This window comes from Equus caballus, chromosome 22 (genome assembly GCF_041296265.1).
Source record: "Equus caballus isolate H_3958 breed thoroughbred chromosome 22, TB-T2T, whole genome shotgun sequence".
Classification (NCBI taxonomy): Eukaryota; Metazoa; Chordata; class Mammalia; order Perissodactyla; family Equidae; genus Equus; species Equus caballus.
In genome coordinates this window covers 32,562,443-32,585,388 of record NC_091705.1, presented here as the reverse complement: position 1 = coordinate 32,585,388, position 22,946 = coordinate 32,562,443, and the positions used below count along the sequence as shown (strand labels likewise).

At 42.3% G+C, this 22,946-nt stretch overlaps 1 long non-coding RNA gene across 1 annotated transcript in view; it reads right to left on the bottom strand.

Annotated features, from left to right (window-relative positions):
* LOC138920066 (uncharacterized) overlaps nucleotides 1–21,169 on the bottom strand; it is a 77,840-nt gene extending 56,671 nt beyond the window's left edge. The window contains exon 1 of the long non-coding RNA XR_011430709.1: nucleotides 21,068–21,169. This is a non-coding gene — a long non-coding RNA (uncharacterized lncRNA). The remainder of the gene's footprint in view (nucleotides 1–21,067) is intronic.
* Nucleotides 21,170–22,946: the final 1,777 nt, after the last annotated feature.

Sequence of the window (22,946 nt, the reverse complement as noted above, 5' to 3'; positions counted from 1 at the left end):
ATTCTTGTTAACGCTCTCGCCCCAGACAAGCAGCTTTGAAGAAAGCCGTTTTAGGCAACACCATCAGCCTTTTGCTGTCGTTCACTAAGGGTTTAGCAGCTCGGTATTGATTTCCTTGCGGCTGCCTCTGAACTTTAATTCCTGCTGCAGAAAAACAAGGCTTTCTCTGGGACATTTCCTGTCCAAGTGGCGGGTAACAACCATTCCTGGGATGCTGATTTCCCCAGCGATGCTGCGAACTGCAGGATGCCTGCAACACGGCCTTTGTCTGTTCCAAAGAGTGATTTCTGTAGCTGCAGGAGATCCCTTCAAATGTGAGCTGCAGCTCCACCTCCATCCTAAGTCAGCGGTACCTTCCAACCCCCACTTTTGGAAATCCAATGACCACCCCCTTTTCCTCACACTGATTTGCAGCCGCAAGCTTTAAGAAGGTGCTTAGTATTTAAATCATGTTTGTTGCATCCAGGTTTCTCTCCAATGTTAATTCCTAGCGATCGGAAAAGACCTTAATAATCTTCTCTTGCAAGTACCGCTCCGATAGTTTATCCCCTCTACAAGATCTCCACCAAGTGGCCATTCTGGCTTTGCTTGAACACCTCTGAGGACAGGAAACTCACCCCCTCCATAGGAAAGCTATTGCCTCTCAGGAAACCTCCGAGAGGTAGAAAATTTCACTGTGTGGCATCAAACTTCACCTTCCTAAAACATCAGTCTTTCAAGGAGACTGTCAGCATCCCCAGCACTGAGAAAGGACTGGAATCTCTGTGTTTGTCCACCACTAAAATCACCACATTATCTGGCACGTAGTAGGTACTTAATGTTTGTTAAGTTAATGAATGCATGAAGTCAACAGTTACTGAGTATCTAGGCAGGGCCACGCATCGTGCTTGCATAATGCACACCTTAGCTAGGAACAAGTCATGTTGATATGGAATCCGGCAAGACAACAGCTTACCTGGTTGTGCTCACTCTGAATCCCGGGCTCTTGACTATGTAACAAATGGCCCACTTTTCCAGGTAGCCCTGGTGAGGCTTTTTAACTCTGACTCTATAAAGATAACAGGAGGATTTGTTGAATATCTAACCCCACGATGGGATAAAAGCTGAACAGAGTTTATGTTGTTGAGAGGCAGTGTCGTATAATAGACAACATGGACTCTGGTGCCACTTAATAGCTGAGCGACTATGAGTAAGTTACTCAACCTCTCTGGGTTTCGGTTTCTTCATGCGTAAAGTGGGGTGAGAATAATAATTCCTACCTCCTAGCATTGTTGTGAGGATTGAGTCAATAATATAAGAAAGGTGCTTGGAATAAATACCAGCCATTATTATTCACACTGTGTACTGCTCCAAAGACACCTGTGAAGAATAGACAGTGGCCTTCCCTGCCAGACTCATGCTCCTCATCTCTGAAGACCTGGACCAGATCCACAACACCTATGTGGGTGAAGAAACCACCTCCATGGTGGGCCTCCCCAGAGTCCCCCACGTGTTTTCTATGCCTCTCATCCCAATTCGGCTTGAGTTCCTGCTATGGGACAGGCTGTGCTGTATGTATCTGTGAATATTTTCTCATATTCATCTCTTGAGGGAAGCCTTGCTATCCCCATTTTACAGACCAAGAAGTTAAGGCTCAGAGAGGTTCAGTAACTTCCCAAGGATACACAGCTAATCAGTGGCAGAGCTGGGATCCAGTCTTGGAGTTGCCTGCTCCAGAGCCTGCATTCTCTCCACTCTTCCGAGCTTTCTGAAAAATGGGGACGTCCTTTACACTGTGAAAGGATAGTCAAGTCTGGCAGGACATGTCCCACCAGAGAAGCAAATTTCTCCTAGCCACTAAGCAGGCCTCGGGGGAGCCCTGCTTCCGGTGCATACCTTCTGTCTCTGCAGTTAGTAAGCATGGAAGTGATGCTGCAGCCAACAGCTCATGAGGCTGGAGTGAGTCGAGTGGTCACTCAGTGGCCCCTGGCAGTCTGCCTGGAAGCAGGGTGACACCTGATGCCCAATCCTGGTTCCAGGGCACAGCCACACAAATGACATTCCAAGAATGGAGCTTGGGGTCCCACATTCACCAGCCTGAACCCCTCACCCACCACTAAGCAGCCACATTCAGAACCCTGCCTTCTGCTTTTGGCCTGTATTCCAAGCCCCTGTCCCAGGAACTGGGGTCCTTAGGCTCCTCATAAAAACTTGGACTCTCTCTCCTCCTTCCTGTCCTCCCCCTCATCACACCAGAACAAAGCTCTGGGGCTCATAATTTACCTGGACTGAAACCACTCCAAAAATTGGTCAGTGCCCCTCCTACCCTAATGGATGGGTCCAAAGCCAGCCTCACTGCTCACCACATACCACTGTCCATTCTTGCTTCAACCACAAAGCCAGAAATATGACGGTGGGAGAAGGAAGGCAAAAGGCAGGAAAACCAGATGGAAGACCTTTGCAACTGTCCAGGTGAAAGATGAAATGAGCTGGAAAAGGGGCAGTAGAGCTGGAGAGGAAGGAACAGCCCAGATATTACAGAGAATATCCTCATGTGAGAATGGAATGCAATGACCAACAGCATGTAGTTCACAGTAATTGTTGGGAGATTGTGACAGGAGGCTTCTAAGATGTCCCCAATCATCCCAGCTGCCTAGTGTTCACACATTTGGTATTCATGTAATCCGCCAACTTGAATGTGGTCTGGACCTTGTGACTCATTTCTAACAAATAAAATACAGCAAAAGTTACAGGATGTCACTTCCAAGATTAGGTTATAAAGAGTTTCTCTTGCATCTGCCTTGTCTTCTCTCACTCTTTCACTCTTTCTGATGGAAGGCAGACGCCATAATATTAGCTGCCGTAATGGAGAGGCCCACGTGGCAAGGAATTGAGAAGGCCTGCAGCCAACGCCCAGCAAGGAACTGAATCCTACCAGCAACATATGAGTGAAATTGGAAGTGGATTTTCCTTCAGTGAAGGATACGAGCTGATGCTTTGAAGTGTTGTGAGAGACTCTGAGCCCGAGGACCCAACTAAGCTGCCCCTGGATCCTTTTCCCACTGAAACCAAGCTAATAAATCTTCATTGTTTTAAGCTGCTAAGTTTGGGAGTGATTTGTTACCCACCATAGATAACTGATACAGACAGAGAAATGAACAAGGTATGGTTTTTCAACACCCAAGTAGTTTGGAGTAACCAATTAGATGTCCAGGGTGAAGGAAAGAGAGGAATCCATGATGGCATCCATGGTCTTATCATGAAAAATTACAAGGATGTTGATGCCATTTACTGAGTCTGTGAACCCAAATGGTGGAATGAGTTTGGGAGAAAATAAACCAAAATGAGCTTTGGCCATGTTAAGTTTGAAATGCCTATGAGACATGCAAATGGATGAACCCAGCAGGTAGTTCGATTTATGGCACTGGAGCTCAGAAGAGAAATTTTGGCAGGAGATGACGATTTGGGAGTCATCAAGCTCCTCTCCCAGGAGCCATTTGGAATAAGTTTCTTTCCTCACCCACATGACAGTCGTTGAAGTATTTTAAAGGAGTTCTCACGTTTCCCATGAGTCTGGCTTAGTCATGCCCACTTTGTTCTACTTTTTCTTGGATATGTTGGTTCTGAGTGCCCAACCTGCCTCTGAACGTCTCGAATATGAATTTTATTTACCTGCCCTACTTATAATTGAATGACTCTGGGAAAGTTACTTAATTTTTGATTTCATATACATTTTCTTTAATACAGGGTTGTTCTGAGATGTAAACAAATAATCTATGGAAAACATTCATCAATGTGCCTATCACATGATACGCACTCAATAAATAATTAGTTATCTTGCGTAATTACACCATCTAGAACAACACTGTTCATATTATGCAAGCAACATATGTCATTTTTAATTTTCTAGTAGCCACATTTTAAAAATTAAAAGAAACTGGAGAAATTGATTTTAATGATATTTTTTATTTAACCCAATATATCTAAAATATTATCATTTCAACATGTAATCAATACAAAAAAATGTTAATGAATACCTTTACATTCTTCTGCATTCTAAGTCTTTAAAATCCATTGTGCATTTTACATTTAGAATACGTCTCAATCCAGATACTAAATTTTCATCAGAAAGTCTTGATCTGTGTTTAGAGTTCATGAAATGGACAGTTGAAAGAGTAGATTCACATACTCGAATTATTCCAATCATAGTTAAAAGTTTTCCAATAACTGAATTGAGTATCCTTTTTAAAATTTAAATTAATTAGAATTTAAAATTCATTTCTGCATTTACACCAGCTGCATTTCAACAGCAACGTTTGTTTGTGGTCATCATATTGGACAGCATAGATCCAGAACTTACTTCACTTTAAGATTTTGTTGGTTTATTACTCCTGTTAGTTCAGGTGTTCAGGGAAGCAGATGCTGGAATGGTATTAAACTTGCAAGAGGTTTACTGGGGAAACATTTCTGAGGGAAACTGTGGGAGGAGCTGGAGGAGGCTGGGAGAGCAGGTCTGACGTCTGTGAAGGACAGAGGCAAGGAAATGGGGTTGGTAGGCAAAGCCTTAGACCAGAGCAGTTCTAAGAAAGTCTCACCAAAGCTGGTGGGAAATTGTGTTCATTTTCTGCTGTAAAATTGCCACAAACCTAACAACTTAAAACAACACAAATTTTTTTTTTTTGAGGAAGATTAGCCCTGAGCTAACATCAGCTGCCAATCCTCCTCTTTTTGCTGAGCAAGACTGGCCCTGAGCTCACATCTGTGCCCATCTTCCTCTACTTTATATGTGGGACGCCTGCCACAGCATGGCTTGCCCAGCAGTGCCATGTCCATACCCAGGATCCGAACCAGTGAACCCCCGGCCGCCGAAGTGAAACTTGTGCACTTAACCGCTGAGCCACCAGGCCGGCCCCCAACACAAATTTCTTATATTTTGTTAGGTCACAAGGTTGACACAGGTCTCACTGGGCTAAAATCAAGGTTGACTGTGCTGTGTGCCTTTCTGCAGGCCCTTTAGGAGACTCTTTCCTTTCCTTTTCCAAATACTAGAGGCCACCTGCATCCTTTGGCTCATGGTCCCTTCCTCCATCATCAAGGCCAGCAGAAGCAGCAGGTCAAGTCCTTTTCATGTCCCGTTTCTCTGACCCTTCTTCCATCTTTGCATCTCTCTGTTTGACCATAGCTGGGAAAGGCTCTCCGCTTTTAAGGAGTTGTGTGATTCGACTGAGCCCACCAGCATAATCCCCACTACTCTCTCCATTTCAAGGTCATCTGATTAGCAACCTTAATTCCATCTGCAACCTTAATTCCCTTTTGCCATGTAAGGTAACATATTCACAGGTTCCAGAGATGAGGACGTGGACATCTTTGGGAGGCCATTATTCTGCCTGCCATGGGAGTCCTTAAGCTAAAATTGTTCATGAAAGGAGTTCTATTTCTTGCAGGAATGGGCCTGCCTTAGACCCTGCTGTGCTCAGTCATTGGCTAAAAGCAGCCCATGGGGAGGACCGCCTTGACGCACACACAGTGATGGACACAGAATGGAGCAGCTGGCGCCTTTGGTCAGTTATACTCCCTGAAGCAGATCTGAAAGGTGTGTTCTCTTGGCCACTATACTCCTCTGCCTTTTTTTTAATTAGCAAAATAATAATAATAATAATAATAATAACCCCTTCCTTTTGTAGCTCCTTCAGAAAGCTACAGAAATTTAAGAGAAAATTCTTAGAAAACTGGTAGAAGAGAATAAGAAAATTCCGTCAAAACTGACAGGCAGAGAAGCCCTGACTGATTCTGAAATGACTAAGATGCCTCATTGAATCTGAGAAGCTGTGACAGACAACCTTTAACACAGGTAATCACAGGTAATCAAACTACCCCCCAAAAATACAGGAATTACGAGAGTTCAGAGATCCATAAAGCACACGTCAAAAGCTGGAATTGTTCTCCCAATCATACTTTCATATTGATGTTGGATATCTTGCTAGAGATGACTACAGCCATGAGCAAATTGGGGGCAGCCTGTTCTCCTCATTACATTTTCACTGACCAGGCAGAAAAGGGCTTTAATGGTTTCCAGTCAAGAGAGGACCAGCTTGGCAGTGGTTCCCTTAATGTCAGCTCTTAGTGCTACCAAGAGCTAAAATGGTAGTAAGAGAGACTGAGCATCTGCCAAGAAGGTCTCCTGGTGCAGAGAAAAGGACAGGATTCTGCAGTCATAGTCCTGAGTGTGAATCTCAACTCTGATTCTAACTCACCATGTTATCTTATTTTGGCAAATTCCTTTGTCTCAATGTGCTTCAGCTTTCCTCTCTGCAAGACGGAGTAACAACATTCACCTGGCATTGGTTTTCGTGAGAGTTAAACATATCTGAGAAAGCAACTAGCACAGCGCCTGACACATAGTGGGTACTTAACTGTCTGATCATGTCAGAAAGCAGTTACAAAGCAAAGCAGAATGTGACTAAGGAATAAAAGGCGAGAGAGACATAAAGATGATCCAACTATGATTCCCCAGTCTAGCCTTGTGGTAGCCAGCCTCCAAGATGCCCCTTTTTGATCCCCACCCTCCCACATTTACCAGGGTTGAGCTGTGTGACCAATAGAAACAGCAGGAATGATGGGAAGTCACTTCTGAGATTAGGTTATAAAAGTCTATGTCTTCTATCTCAGGCTCTCTCGCTCTCTCCCTGGGATCACTTTCTCTGGGGGAAGCCAGCTGTCATGTGTGAAGACACTCAGGCAGCCTATCGATGGGTCTGCAGGGTGAGGAACTGAAGCTACCTGCCAACAACCACATGAGTGAGTCTGGAAGATGATTCTCCAGCCCCAGTCCAGCTTCAAGACGATTGCAAACTCTTGAGAGACTCAGAGCAAGAACCACCCCCAGCTAAGCCACTCCCAGATTCCTGACCCACGGGAACTATGAATGGGGTAATTTGCTATGCAGCAGATGGCTTTGCGAATTGTCTAATGGCCCAAACAGGAGGAGAGGGGAACAGGAATGAGAGGTAGCAGAATATAGTACATTCTGAGCACCAACCTTGATTCTAACACTTCCTAGCCAAGCAACCTGAAGACTCAGAGTTACTTTCTGCAAAATGAAGATAAGAAATCATCTGGTGTATGTAACAAGAGCCATGAAAATATTTGTACATTTTTATTCAATATTACCAATTCTGGTATTCCAAGGTGAGGAAATAATTTGGAATGTGTGAAAACCATTCCTTTGTGTGATGCACAAAGATGTTCATCACAGCATTGCCTAATGGTTTAAAAATGATATAACCTGATTGTCCCACAGTAGAAAAATAGTTAATAGCATCTTGAGTTGCAGGCATGTTACACACTGTATCTTATCTGATTGCTATAATAGCTACGTTATCCCTATAGTAGAGATGAGGAATAAGACTAAGAGAAGTTAAGTCATTTGTCCTAGGTTGCATAACTCTTGACAATGAATCAAATAATAATAATTATTATTATTAGGCCTCACACTTCTATAGTATTTACTATGTGCTAGGTACTCTTCTAAGTGCTTTGCATATAAAAAGGGAGCTGAGAAGGAGTTACCAGGATTGTGGTATCCTAGGAGTTAAATGAAGAAAGCACTCTGAGAAGGAAAATGTGGTCAACTGTATCAAATCTTGCTGATAAGTCAAGTAAGAGAATGGCTGAGAACTGGCCACTGGACTTGGAAACATGGAAGTCATTGGTGACCTTGACAAGAGTTGTATTGGTGGGGTGCTGGGAATGAAAGCCTGAGAGGATCAGAGTTAAGAGAGAATAAAAGGAGAGGAAGTGAGGTGAGCATGGATATCGCTCAATCTCAGGTATCTGCTGTGGGCATGAATTGGTCCACGAATGTGACTCAGGTGGGGACAGAGGTCACCTTCCCCTTCACTGTGGTGGCAGAGCTCAGGACAGAGGGGTAGCTTCTCATCAGCAGACATAGAAAGGCTTTTCAGAGTCAGCAAGAATGCAAAGAAGAAAATGATGTGGGTACCAGGCACACCTCGAGGCCTAGAGTGGCAGAGAGGACAGTGGTGGAGACAGGGGACCCATGTAGCCATTCTTAGGAAGCGGCCCGGTAATTCATAAGGAACCAGGAGGCTGGGGTTTGGGCCAGGACTGAGCCAGAGACATGTCAACTCTTACTATGGGAACTACCCCCTCCCCATGATGTGACCCAAGAAATGGGTTTACACATGGAAAAATGTAAATAATTTAACTTAATGAGAAAAAATCAGTATCTTGATATAGGCAGCATGATTGCTATGTGGAAAAATAAAATAAAGTTTCAAGAATAAAGACAGTAATGAAACTTAGCAAATTATAAAACAATGTCAGTGTTAAAGCAGCTGAATCGTGGGTGAGTTCTTATTTTCTCTATTTTGTAACGTAGTAAAGTACTTAGCTAGCTTTTATAATACAAAAAAAATTTAAGGGGATAATAATCCAAGGCTTTCTCTCAGAGTTGTTAGGAAGATTATAACAATGACTAATATTTGAATAGCTCACAAAGCGCTTTTCACACGTAATCTCATTTAATCTTCACAACCAACATGCCTTCTCTTGGCATTTTGCAAAAGCATTTATTATTGCACTTAGCTAACTGTGTTGCAGTGATCTGTCTATATATCCTTTTCCTACCCTAGACTGAAGGACCCCAGAGATCTTAACTACATCTTTTCATCTTTCTCTTTGACAAGTAACACAAGCCATGGCACATGATAGAAGCTCAATAAATGTTTGGGGGTGTGTGGATAATGGATGAGTGTATGGATGGTTAGGTAATGGCTGGCTGGCTATACGGATGGAGCAATTGATCAATAGATCAATGGATGGATCAATGGACAAGGGATCAATAGATTACTACTTTAGACACGAACACCTAACTTTCCCAAGATCACATAGGTACCCTTAATACCTACAGACTGAGTGAACCACCACTCCTTTCCCCTAAATTAAATATTTTTAAAACCTATGGCTAGTTACCTCTCTCTATATCTCACCTTTCTGGTGATCTTGGTCAGTCTCTCCTCTCAGCTGTCTTCTCCCACACTTATATTCCCGGTTAGCTCTGTACTTCCTTTCCCCTGCCCTAAGCCCACATTGCTCTCATCTTACCCAAACCTTTCCACTCCATAAACCAGAGCCCTCTAAACCATGAAAAATGCTTCTACGTCCTCAAACTCTCCTTCACATTCTACACTAAAGTAAACCTAGCTCTCACCTGTGGCCTGGTTTCCTTTCTCTGGGGAGCTTCCCTTTTTCCCCATCTCTAGGGCATCTTCCTAGGACAGCTCTGGGTTAGGTATTCTTCTGTGTGCTATCATAATACCATTGATTGCATTTGCAGGTGTATTATCTCATGTTATACAGAAGCTGTATATACAAAGCCAGATCTGTGTAGATGCTTCAGTCTCATTCACATGTTTGAAAAGATTTTACAATTGGATGCTAGCAAGAAACATGACACACTCAGCATACGCATCAGGACAATTTCAATTGCAAGTGACAGAAAACCAACTCAAAGTGTCTTCAATTAGAATAAAGGCAACCTATTGGCTTGTGCAACTCAGAAAGCCCGACAGTTGTTCTGGCACCGAAACCTCAGGGCTTTGCCTTCTTTTCAGGCAGGTTATTTCCTCTCCATAAGAAAGATGACCACTAGCAACCTCAACCCTATGTATCTCTTTGGCCCAAAAGGAAGAGATCCTCTTTTCCCAGCATTCATTGATCAGTCACATAGAAGAGCTCTGATTGACCCTGGATTCTATCACATTTATGATGTCCAGAGGAATGTAGTATTATGATTGAGAGCCCCAAAAGGAGTGTATGAGGTTGGAATGGTGGCGGTAGGCACATGGCTCCCTCAGGATAAAACAATATGCACACTGCATTTCAGTCAGGTCAATATCATCTCAAAACAAGTCAACAGCGGACTGGTTACCCACACAACAAATAGTTGATCCTTTGACTTTTATACCTGCATCACTTTCCAATTTGCTAAGAATTAGCAGCATGTAAATGGAACATGATAAGGAAGGACGGGAAACTTGTCTTGACTGGAAATTTACACATAAAATTGTTAACCGTGGTTTCCTCCTGGGAGAAAAGTAGGAGTGGGAGGAGCGATGTTAGAAAGGAATTTTATTTTTTGCTGTGTATATTGTTATGTATTGCTTGGTGTTTTCACAAGGAGTATGAAGGAACTGAAAAGCTCCCCATAAAGGGAAGAGAATGAAGATGCAGGAGTTTGGTTCAAAGAGAGACTAGAGAAAGCAGGGAAAGAAATGAAGCTTCCTGGGAGACGTGCTCAGAGCTGCAAGGCCTCGCCTCGTATCCTCCTTCTTGGGAGAAATAACCCAGGCATGAGGCAGAGAACGGCGACATCTGTGGTCCCTTCACAAAGCTAAAGAGCTGGCATAGAGCTGAGGGAAAATTGTTGTTTTTATTAGTGCTGTATTTGCCTACTGTTTAAATCTGCACTCTAGTGTATTAGGAATTAATTTGATCTTGGAAATTACATTCATTTCCTTTGACCAGTATGCTGATAAATTGAAAGTTAAATTGGGTCTAAAATCTATTCTATCTTTTAAAAAAAGTCACAGACAAATTTCAAAAAGCTGGCCAGTATTAAAATAGGAAAAGACCAAGTAGGGAATTAATTTTTCCTCCAAATTTGATCATTATTGAATTATAAGTTCCAGTTGAATTATCAACCTTGTCTAGACAGAATGAGAATTATTTAAAAAATAGCCTATAATTCAAATTGGGTGAATGATGGTATACAATGTTGGTATATTTTGGAATGGGGGAAAAGTGAATGATATATTTGAGTGTCATTAAGGCTGTCGTGGATGAGAAATGAGGTCACTAAATCTGACAATGTGCTCATGATTTGGGAGCCAAATCTCCACAGAATGTAAAATTAAGAGAGAGGGACACGGCATACTTAATTCATGTGCAGGATCTGATAAGTTTCACCCAGAACACAATGACATTTGCTGAGAATTACTATGTTTAAAGATCATCAATATTGTATATTTTAGGATCGTGTTTAGTTTGAAAGAGTATGGATAAATTGAGAGAAGTTAGTTTTATTGAGACCACCTGACGTTAAAGAATTTTACACTAATCTGAGTGGATTTAATTTCCTAAAGCAGAGTATTTGTTCTTGTCTTGATTCCCCGTGGATGTGGGGAATAGAGAGACAGATAAACAAGTGTTTAACATTCCTGACTAGACCAAACCTTTGTGCATTATTCAGGACGCAGCTGCTTGGAGGGAAAATTACATACAACATCTTTCCACCCAAAGAGCAGGAGCACGTGATCTTCTAACAGATAAATTCAGAGACTCCTCCTTTTTTACACTTTGTTAACAATAAGCCTATCCAAAGAGATTTTGATACTGGATTTATCCAAGGATCCAAGGAGAACAGGAGGCATCTGAGCATTAAAGGCAGGGAATAGAGACATTAAATTGGCGGCTGCAAACCAGGTGTGTAAAACAAGGACTATTAGTGGGCAGGACGAGAGGGCCATTTTTCCCAGCCCCTCCATTTCCAAAAGACCCCAAACAGACTTTTGCATTATGTTCAGAGCAAATTGACAAATGTTCATCATACAGCTGTAATTTTTGTCTCATTACCAGGTCCCACCACCTGTAATGCACCATGAATTAATCCTGTAATTAGGTTGTGAAGAACATAATTGTATTTTATTCTTTGGGTGCTAAAGTGTTAATATAGAGAAAAGAAAAGAGAAAAAAATGGAGCGAGAGTTCTGTTCTCTTCATCTCTGAAAAGCCATGGTCACCAACTAAGATGACTATAAAGACGAATAACGTAATTAAAAGATGTGGGATGGATGAGAATAGGGAGTGGTAGGGACTGTAGCAGACTAAAAAGCTATGCCCAGATGCCCCATTGAGAAGGAACACTGGATGTTTAGCACCAGCTGATTGCTGCCATGTAGAAATTCAGGCCCAGGGTTACAAGATCTTCCAATATTTTCGAGAGAAGACATAAATCCAGATTTTCTTTTTCTTGTTCTTTTTTTCCAAGAAAGATTCACCGGAGCTAACATCTGTTGCCAATCTTCCTCTTTTTGCTTGAGGAAGATTCGCCCTGAGCTAACATCTGTGCCAATCTTCCTCTATTTTTTGAGTTGCCACCACAGCGTGTCCACTGACAAGTGGTGTAGGTCCACGCCCAGGAACTGAACCCAGGCCACTGAAGCAGAGCACACTGAACTTAACCACTAGGCCACAGGGCCAGCCCCCCAGATCTTCAATGAAATATCCCAATTTTTAAAGACTTGCGGAATTGTTTTATTGCACTATATACTGAAAAAACATATCTGCCATCCAGAGTTAGCCTGTTGCTCACAAATTTGAAGACCCATGGCAATGTGGTGGTCATGGCAATCAGGACGTGGTCCATGGGTCCTTGTGCAAACATGAGCCAAGGCCCAGACTTGATGAGAAAGTCCAAACCCCTTTCTTCAGTGCAGCTGGGTAACTGTCGTTACAGGGATGTGTGTGCTATATGTTAATTTGGGCTCAGGCTATGCTAAATGTGTGAATGTTCTGTTATAGACCCCTTGCATAAACCATAGGACATTGCCTTTTGGAAATCATAAACTTTTAATAATCTAATGTTACCAGAAGAAAAGAGGTAACAAGATGATTCTGAATTATTTAACTATAAAAATCGTTCTTTATAAATTGAGATAAGTGGAGATGTTGAATTCAGGAACCATAAAAACAGAGAACTTGGGCCTCAAAGAAATAATAGATGAAATCATAAGATTTCAAGGAGTTGGGTATATCTACTTATTTATTCAACAAAATTTTACTGGGCAACTAATATGTACACACACCATGCTAAGAGCTACACATGCATACATTATTTAATCTTTAGGACAACCTAATGTCTTAGTTTGGCAAAGAAGCAAAATCTGAGACAAAAATTTGAGTGCAAGTGCTTATTTGAAAGGTGATTGCAAGAAACACTGGTAGGGGAGTGGAGAAGTGAGACAGAGAAAGAAGGAAGCCAGAAAAGGGTGCGCTATCATAAGCAGTTACGATCGTGGGCAACTGGATCTCCATACCACCAGGGAGCTCTGGGATATGCACTTCAGTTATTCATTCAAGGAGCGAAGGAGCTGGGCTATTTATACAACAGCTCCCTTTAGTCACTGGCTGCAAGCTTCTCTCCTTGGCATTTCCAGCGCCCATGCTTGTGAGCAGAACAGTCTTTAGCAGCCTGAGAGAGCCCCCAGGAAAAGAAATGCAGGTGCTGGGATGAAGTTAGGCCAACATGCACAGAAATGGTAAGAGCCGAAGAGATATGGGTAGAGCGCAAAGAGTGTCTACCACGGCCCTTAAGGTAGATCCTACTACCACCCCCACTTTACAAATAAGGAGACATGTGGGGTTCACGCTTAGAGTAGAAAATGCCGCCTGGTATTCCCCCCCTTAGAAGCATGCCAGCCAGGAGCAAGCAGACAAGACTCTTGAGAGACAGGGACGTGGAAGGCACAGTTGTCAACTGTTTCGATAGCCATAGGAGATACTGGCAATCTATACATTGGTCCCCAGGTTTACTCATCAACAACGCATCGGCAGGCATCAGAATGCAGGGCTTCGATGCAGTGAAGTCTGTGCTCTTTGGGCATGATTAGAGATGGGACATGTCATAATGAACTGAGACAGGAAAGGAGGAAATTTACAAAAACCATATGATAACCAAAAGGGCCATGGTGAAGGACTAGGGAAGTGAGCTACCCCCGGGAGACTTTTGATACGATCTCATGAAAAAGTGAAGGTACATACATCTCCCTCGACTGTGACAGTTTAGAGTGACCCAATTTTTATCTGCAAGTGACAGAAATTAGACAGTGAAGGTGCACTGGACTTCCAGAAATACTTTCCCTTCCTCCATCGAAGGTTGTACCGATAATTTAAGATGACATAGATCAATTACCAAACTATTAAATGTCAGTTAACATCTTTGGAAACTGAATATAAAATGAGCCAGCTAACACTGCCTTGTTATAACCCCATTGTGTATAAAAATTAGGTTTAAATGCTTAATGAATGTATGAAAATATAATTACCAAGTTATCGCTCTTATAGAAGTGATTAATAATCATATCATTGACTTTTCCACTGTGCTCTTGAGTTATTGAACTGAAATACTTCTGATGGGTTCTCCTCTGTAGCCTCTTTCTGTTATTTATAGTATCTGTGAGTACTTCCAATCTACCTCCCTGTTATGGACTGAATGTTTGTCTTACCCCAACATTCATATATTGAAGCCATGATGCCCAGTGTGGTGGTATTTGGAGGTGGAGCCTTGGGGAGGTGGTTAGGTTAGATGAGGTCATGAGGGTGGTGCTTGCCTTCATGATGAGTTTAGTGCTTTTATAAGAAGAAGAGACACAATGTCTTTCTCTCTCTCTCTCATTCTCTCGTATGTGCACATACAAAGGAAAGGCCATGTGAGCACATAGCCACCTACAAGCCAGGAAGAGAGGCCCCAGGAGGAACTGAATCTGCCAGCACCTCAGTCTTAGACTTCCCAGCCTCTAGAACTTTGAGAAATAAATGCTGGTTGTTTAAGCCATTCAATCTATGATATTTTGTTATAGCAGTCTGAGCTAAGACACTCGCCTACTAGACTCTAAATTGAACACTGCCATTATTCACTCTTTTTTTCTAGTACCTAAAGAAGAGCCCAGCACATAGTAGGTGCTAGTGAATGAATGAAGGAACCTACCTTTGTGGTTGAATACAATTTCTGTCTTTATTTTGGGATACAGTATAGAACTGAAGGATCATACTCAGATAAGACAGATGAGTTCAAATCTTGGTCTACCACATAAGTGAGAAGCCAGAATAAAGTCCCTTGACTGCTCTGAATATCAATTTTCCTATTTTAAAACAATGGTTATCTTAGCTTGGGTTCCTCAAAGTGAACATTGAGATAAGGACTTGGATGCAAGTGATCCCCTATGGCAGATGAGGAAGTGGAGAATGGGAAACAGAGAAGGGAGAAGAGCCAATTAAGCATGTGTTAATGAGTAGGTTACTGCTGTGGGCCACTAGAGCTCAGTCCTACAGGGGGAGCTCTGAGCGATGGTATAAATCATGCCCCTAGAGTCTTCACACTGGTCAGAGAGGCTGGAGCAGATTATCAGCCTACTCCATTCTCTCACTGGTTGAAGGTTACCCCCGAGGTCTTTACTTCTACCTCCAGATTCTATCTATATGCAGTAGAGCAAGTTTCCATGGTGCCAGCTAAAGCTCTCAGGCACCTGAGGTAGAGAGCAGTTATACCTATAGGAGTCACAACTGCAGGGGAATTCAAGTGGGCCAACAGGCGATAGGGTGGGGCATCACCAGCACCTGCTACAAGAGCAACACCTATAGCACAGAAGCACCTCACAGAGAAATTGGGAGTATTAAGTGAGAAAATGGATGTAGAGCACCAACCACAGTGCCTGGTCCATGAAAAGTCGCCTATAAATTTTTGTGGTGGTGATTGCAGTGGTTGTTCCTGTTAAATGTGGTGGTGAAAAGCTGCAACTCACAAAGAGACTACTTGAATTTACAAGTCAATTTCACAATGCTGCTGCCTGTTCTGAAGCAACGTCTTTTACAGGTCCGTGAATTACAGCAGTGAAGAAAATATGATCACCATCCCACGGAGCTCACATTCTATGTGGGACAGCCAGACACCAAAGTAAATGTTGATTCCCTGCTCTGCCTCACTTCCCCTCTTTGGATGGGCTTGATCTTTCTTTATGGTATCAAGGGAAAAGGAAAACCATCAATGCACACACCTTTATTACAAACCAAACTAAATATAAACTACAGCATCACCTCTACAAAATATTGTACCATATACATGCCTTATAGGCCTTAGACCATAAAGATGTTTATTCTAATGTGACCCTTTTCCTCCTAACCACTATTACCCATCTATAGTGTCTTAGTTTCTATTTTCCCAGCAGTAGACAATGAGAGAATTCAAGGGCAAGGAGTTTATTTGGGAGGGGATCTCAGGAAACTCAAATAGAGAAGAGGGAAAGTGATATAGGGGAAAGAAGACAGCCAACGTGGGATGTATTATCAACCAGTTATCACTGTGAGCAACTGGATCTTAATCATACTGGGGACGTCTGAGTGAGTCAGTGTAGAGCACACACCTTAGAGTCATCCCACCTGAGGGATGAGATATCCTGAGTATTCAATATACCAACTGCCAGTAGGCACTTGGTGAAGGTTGCTTCCAGAGAGTGTTAGTTCTCTGGCTCTTCTGCCCTTCTGAGCCTTGCCAGCAGAGTGGGTTCAGACTGCCAGAGAATGCCTCAGGCAGTTGGAAGTGGGGACACAGAGGAGGCTCAACTGAGAGCTCTCGAGTAGTCACATGTCACACAAAGCCACAGAGAGGAAATTCACTCCACAACATAAGCTACATGAGGCCAGGGACTGTGTCTATCTTCTTCATTATATTTCCCCAGTTCCAAACACATTTGCTGGCACATAGTTAGAATTCAATGGATACTCTTGGATAGATAGGTGGATGGGTGGATGGATGGATGGATGGATGGATGGATAGATGGGTGCATGGCATTTGCACTGAGTCTTGAAGGATGAGTAGGAGTTCACTAGGCACTGCAGAATAAAGGAACAGCATACTCAAATGTACAGAATTATGCAAAAACATGCCTCTGTGTTGGGGAAGCTCTCAGGGCAACCCATTACTTTGTTTAAAATTATACCTCCTTAGAACATGCTTTATTCTATGGAGGAATTATCTGCCTTCCAGGAAATTCCACTCTCTCATCCTACTTTTGCCTTTTGAAGCAATGAAAATAACTCTATCTTCTCTTTCATAGCCCACTCCTTTGGATACTTGATGACATACCCCCTTTTCCTAAACTTATACATCTCTAGTTTGTTGTCAATGCCCCAGACTAAAGAGTTTCATCCAGGTATTTTTTTGACCATGTGATATCAGATTTTGTGTCCTCAGATGAAGGGTATAGGATACAGGGTTGTGTAGTAACTTTGGTGTCCTCCGGATCTGGGTTCAAATTTTGACACCACCAGTGGTGTGATCTGGAGTAAGTAACTTGTCTTCTCTGAACCACACTCTCATCATCTGCAGAATGAAAGTCACAATGCTTATCTCACTGGAAGATACAGTGGGCATGTAATAAAGTTTATTCTCTTCCATTGAACTTACTAACCTTTTCCTCATCATGTTGCTGCTAAGCCACATCTCTCTGCCCACCCTGGACTTACGTGCCTTCAATCTAGAACAAGGATGACAGACAAATACCTATGTCACCCAAACCATTGCACAGAGAATTTAATCCAACAGAGGCCACTCTGGGCCTCCCTCCCTCCCCTCCAACAGCTCAGAGTTAAGCAGCCATTCTTGCTCCTACAAGAGCACGAATAAGTACTGCTCTCTTGTTCACCTGCTGAGCAAAGGGACTGATTACCCAAGAAAGGGAAGTGTCGCTCACAGAAATCAATACAGATGAAGCTTTGAAAAGGTTGGCTGGCTGTGCAGGATGAGATATTGATCTTGCTTGTTTTCCAAGTTATTGCTCTGTTCACCACCTGTTGAGGCCACTTCTAATCTCCCCCTAATACCAAACAAGACAAGAGAGCTCAGCCCAGAGCAGACTCGGTGCATGACAATCATAGAACACGAAGGAATTCCCAGTACTTGTGTCCAGAAAACCATGAACACAGAAGTAAGAGATCCCCCTCAACACCGTATGACAACTCAGGATTGAGTAGAGGATTGAAACAGAACTGCACACACAGGCTGAACCTAATGTGAAGCCCAATCTTCATAGCTGCCCCTCAGAACTCTGAGATGTCCAGAAAAAATCAGGAGGAGGGAAGAAGGTATTTACATAAATATCTGCTAATCCTCTGGGAAGTCCTATGAATGGAAATTTAGGGCATAAAAATAGTAGCATGGATTAAACCTATATGAGTATAGTAAAGAAATAATAAGAGAACATTGTTTTGCCTAATAAACTGGAAAAGCCTTCTTTAATGATAATATTGAGTGATAGCAAGTGTTCAAGGAAATGGAAGGACTGAATAAATTTTCTGAAGGGCAATTTGACGACACATTTCAAAAGCTGTAAAATTCATCATATATTTTGAACCACTAATTCCACTTCTAGGAATTGATCTGAAAATTAATTAAGAATATATGCTTTGCAACAAGTTAAAAAGCACTTGCCCCTTCTTGGTACATAGATTGGGGCAGAAGGAAGGCTGGTTGTGAAGCCCAGGATGGGATGGGGCACCACAGTGAACAGTTCCAGGATGCTGTGTAGTGGAGGGTCCAGATCTGCCACAGATGAAACCATACCAAGTCCAAGAGATCCTTGGCTAATCAATAAACATGTGGCCATTACAGCATTAAGAATGTGAAGACCACATCCCTGCCCTAGAGATGATCACTTTATAAAAGGGGACACAGGCAATGAAATGGAAAAAGAGTATAATCTGTTACAGGAGCAATGGTGGAAAATCAAGATGGGTGGACACAAAGAACAAATGGATTAATTCTACATGGTGGATCAGTAAGTCTCTATCAGGGTCTGACTCACGAACTGAATCTTAAAAGTGAATAGGGTTTAGCAAAGGAGAAAAATAGGGGGGGAAACATTACAAGGCATAAGAAAACATTCCTGGAGGGGCATGTGTATAACGAAGAGATGAGAGGTATATTTGGAGAGCAGAAAAGGATAAGATCATGGAGTTTTTTAGGAGAGAGTATGAGGAGCCTGGGTCCCAATGACTCAAGATGGGATTTCAATGCAAGGAGACGAAAATGCCAAAACAGTGATTCATGCTTTCCTTTAAAAACAAAGTTAAGTGCCTTGAACTTTTGACCCAGGTCTTCTTCCTGCCTGTCTCCCCATGACATTACTTTACAAAATAAAATTCATTTAAAAGCTCAAACTCTGAAATATACTTTGGAATCTCTCTTGCTTCCAGGACCATTTGAGACTTCTCTGATTAGAAAACTCTTAACTCTTACCAATCCACTTTACTTTTTTATCATCCTTGAAGGTATGGGCCCCTTTCATCTTTATAGGCCAATATTCTATATGACATATAATCACTGAGCCCATTCATTCAACTATTGTTACACTCTTTTACATCTTGTACGGGAATCTGGTAATACAACATATGATTGTTTGCAGCTTTCACTGCCCTTTCTTCTGTAGATAGAAATTGGTCAAGAACTACATAAGGTCAGTGTTTTTCCCTGGTTATTTACGCTCATGTAGAATCAGCCTCTAGTACCGATAAGAGAGCCAGCGTCAATAGAAAGAGTCTTGACATGTAAGACTACAATTCTTAGTGAGGAACAAAACAGGACATGTTCTAACCATCTCCCTCCTTAACTTGTACTTCAGTAATTCAGATCTGCCTTTGGGTAAGATAGGCATGTATCTACCACCTACAGAGGGCAAAAAGATAAAACTTCTCTTATAAATTGATAACATGGTTTTGTTATCAAAACGAAACTTTTTTGACACCAAAAAGAGTCCCTATTATACACCCGTCCGTGCTATGAAATCACTCACAGAAGAAATAACTTAGGATAAACTATTCCAAACCAAAGCCATTCTTTTGGTAGCTGCTTCCCAATATTGTCTACTAATAGCCATAATCATGAAATAAAGTGACCACAATTATTTCCCTCCCTGTGTCTATGTTCTTTTTCAAGCTGACTTTGAAGCTCTACCATCAAGAGGTAGAGTCCATTCTTACACTCTTTGATGCTGGGTTTGCCTTGTTACTGACATTGATCAAAAGAATGTGGAAAAAGAACTCAGGTGTCAAGGAAGCGTAAGTTAGAACCCTAGATGTCTACCCCCACCTGCTATTAATAAGACAGCATCACCCTCCCCCTGATGGAGTGGTGTCAGAGACAGCCAGCTATAACAGAGAGTTGAATAAGATCTAGAGTCTCACAATACCCAGATTATCCTGGTTTCAACAGAAAATAACTCATCATACCAAAACCCAGGATACACTCAAACTGAATGAAAAAAAAAATAAATACATGCCAACAATGAAATTACAGAGGTATTAAAATTATCTGACAAGAATTTTAAAGCAACCATTATAAAAAATGTTTCAGTGAGCAATTACAAACGTACTTGAAACAAATTAAAAAATAGAAAGTCTCAACAAAAAATAAAAGATAGAAATAGGAACCAAATGGATATTTTAGAACTGAAAAACACAATCACTGAGATTTTAAAAAGTCGATAGATGGGCTCAACAGCAGAATAGAAGGGTTAAAAAAAAGAATTAGTGGATGGAAAAATACAAAAATAGAAAATACCCAATCTGGACAATAGAGAGATAAAGTAGAAAAAAAATAATACAGCCTCAGAGACTTTTGGGACTATAACAAAAGATCTAACATTGTGTTATTTGAGTCAAGGAAAGAGAGGAGAAAGAGCAGAGCTGGAAAAGTACTTGAAGAAATAATACCTGGGAGATGGTGTCAAGATGGCAGCATAGGTAGACTCTGAACTCACCTCCTCCCACAAACACAACAAAGTTACAACTACTCTTGGAATAATTATCCCTGAGAGAGAACGAACTTAAAACTAGATAAAAAGAACCCCTGCAACGAGGGAGTGCTGACTGAGGTGGAAGAGGCAGAAATTGCCTTCTGGAGAGAAAAAACACCACCTTCATGATTTGCAGAGCTTCATGGCCAGCAGGGAGCAACCTTCAGGTATGCAGCCTTCCCTGGAGGAGCCAGGGTTCTGAGAAGGGGAGCATTGCCTCTATAAGCAGTTTTTTGACTCAGCACAACCAAGACAAGGGTCATAATATCTGGCTTTGCTGGCTACTAACAACAATGGGGGATACCCTTAGAAAAGCTATCAGACATAAGGGGGAAAAAGCCAGCTCTTAAAGGGCCCATGCACAAATTCACCCATTTCAGAAAACAACCAAAAATCACCAGAAAGAAAGGTGCATAGTCCTGTGGTGAAAAGAGACTCACCTGATAGGCTCTGGATGCCTGTCAATGAGAGGTGAGACCTCTCCAGGGGCTGAGACATTGGTGGCAGCCATTATTGTGACCTAGTACAGGCATGCTGACAGACGCTGGCATATGCCATTGGAGTTCTTCCCCTGGCCTGTTAGCCCAGGGTCTGCTCCACCCACTAGAGCACTGATGTAATCCAGCTCAGCCAGGACAGGCAGCCTGCCCTAGGGACTGGCCCCACCCAACAGCAAGCCCTTGGGCAACTTGTGGGCCCACATAGGCAGAGTGCCTAGAACTTCTGCAGCCAGGCAAGTGGGTCCACTCTGTGGATCAGGGCACACACACAGGGCAGGTCTGTGTTGATGGTGTGTGTGGCACTGTGGGAAATGGGGCTTGTCACTTGCAGGAGACTTGTACTTACCAAACAACCACATAGAGGATTGGCCCCATCTTCCAAAGCTGGAAACAATTGGGTGCTCCCATGCCTGTGGCTGGCCCCACTCAGCTGCAATCCTGAAAGAGCTGACAAGAGCCTTTCAGGCTGGGGGTCTACAGCAATTATAAGCCCCTGACCCTGACAACCAGCCATGCTGGGGGCCTACTCACTTAACAGAAAAATTGCAACAGGTATGTGCTATTAGACCTTGCAGCCAACTGTGCTGGGGCTCCCCACACCTGATAAACTGACTGAAGGGTCCATAGCAGCCACACACAGCTGAACATTACAACCAGCCAGGCAGGGGGACAGCCTAGCCTCCCTGGGCACCTGCAGCAAGAACAACCCTGCCACAACAGAAGGACACACTTAGCCCAAACAGGGGTCACTCCTGGAATATTTGGAACTGGTGATGAGAGGGAAGCACGCTGCTGAGCCTTATGAGGCATCTCTTAGATAAGGCCATCTCTCCAAGATCAGGAGACATACCTGAGCTACCTAATACATAGATATAGGCACAGAGAAAGAGGCAAAATGAGGAGGCAAGGGAATATGTTCCAAGCAAGGGAACAGGATAAAACCCTGGGAAAAGAACTGAAAGAAAAAAAAAACAGAAATAAACAATCTACCTGACAAAGAATTCAAACAAAAATTCACAAAGATGCTCACTGATATTGGGAGAAGAACAGATGAACTCAGAACTACAAGAAAGAATTGGAAAATATAAAAAAGAACCAATCAGAAGTGAAGAATACAATACTGGAAATGGAAAATTCACTAGAGGGACTCAATAGCAGAGATGATAGAGAAGAAGGGATTAGTGAGCTGGATGAAAGACTAGAGGAAATCACCCAAGCTGAACAGATTTTTAAAAAGAGTTAAAAAGATTGAGAACAGTCTAAGGGACCTCTGAGACAACAGCAAATACACTAACATTTGTATTATAGGTGTCCCAGAAGGAGAGGAATGAGACAAAGAAGCAGAGAATCTTTTTGAAGAAATAATAACTGAAAACTCTCCTAACCTAAGGAAGGAAACAGACATCCAGGTACAGGAAACACAGAGAGCACCAAACAAGATACAGTCAAAGAGGACCACACCAAGACACATTATAATTAAAATGTCAAGAATTAAAGATAAAGAGAGAATCCTAAAAGCTGCAAGAGAAAGGCAAAAAGTTACATACAGAGGAAACCCCATAAGGCTACCAGCTGACTTCTCAGCAGAAACATTACAGGCTAGAAGGAGTGGCACAACATATTTAAAGTGCTAAAAGGAAAAAACCTACAGCCAGGAATACTCTACCAGGGAAAGTCAGAATTCAGAATGGAAGAAGAGATAAAGATTTTCCCAGACTAAAGGAGTTTATCACCAAGAAACCAGCAAGACAAGAAATGATATAGGGATTTCTTTAATTTGGAATGAGAAGACCACAAATAGGAATAAGAAAATTATCCC